Source organism: Silene latifolia, chromosome Y, assembly GCF_048544455.1.
Source record: "Silene latifolia isolate original U9 population chromosome Y, ASM4854445v1, whole genome shotgun sequence".
NCBI lineage: Eukaryota > Viridiplantae > Streptophyta > Magnoliopsida > Caryophyllales > Caryophyllaceae > Silene > Silene latifolia.
Window position 1 is genome coordinate 283,229,128 of NC_133538.1, and position 742 is coordinate 283,229,869.

The window sequence follows — 742 nt, forward strand, 5'->3', positions numbered from 1 at the left end:
AAAATTCAAAACTATAAATGGCGGTAATAGAAGCAGCCATCTGTAGGAGCCAGGCCTAAGTTATAAGAGGCATATCTCTAACAAGCACTACAAACATCTCCTATAAACACCAACAATTCACCAGCGGAACCCCTTAAAACCTTTCCACGGAGTCATCCTTCAGCAAACATGTAAGTCTACCTGCATAAGCAGCAACGACCGGGCGTCTAGCAAAGCGAAATCAAGCACCTTACTCCCCCTAGCGACACAAGTATCGCTCCCCAATAGGTCAGTTGGACAAACAACCTCTTGAAATAGGCCCGATGATTCAGGTCATTTCCTGGAGTCGATCACTCGACCATCAATGGCTGGCAAGTCTCCACCCGCCGACAACAAACAACCTCTTGAAATATGCTCGATGATTCAGGCCATTTTCCGCAGTCGATCACTCGACCATCAATGGCTGGTGAGCCTCTACGCACGTGCTAAAACAAGTCAAGGACATATCCGAAGATGCCTCAGGTATGACTCTTTCCTACGGGTGCCAAGCCTTTATACGTAGTCGAACGGACTTTAAACGTCCCGCACCGGCAGTCGAGAGACTCTAAATTGTTCCCGATGGCAGGTCCCTGACTCGAATCCCTAAGTCGCTTTTACATCGCCCTTCCCGACGGCAGGTCCTTGACTCGAATCCCTGAGTCGCTTCGACATCGCCCTTCCTGACGACAGGTCCTGGACTCAAATCCTTTTTAGTCGGCTCGAC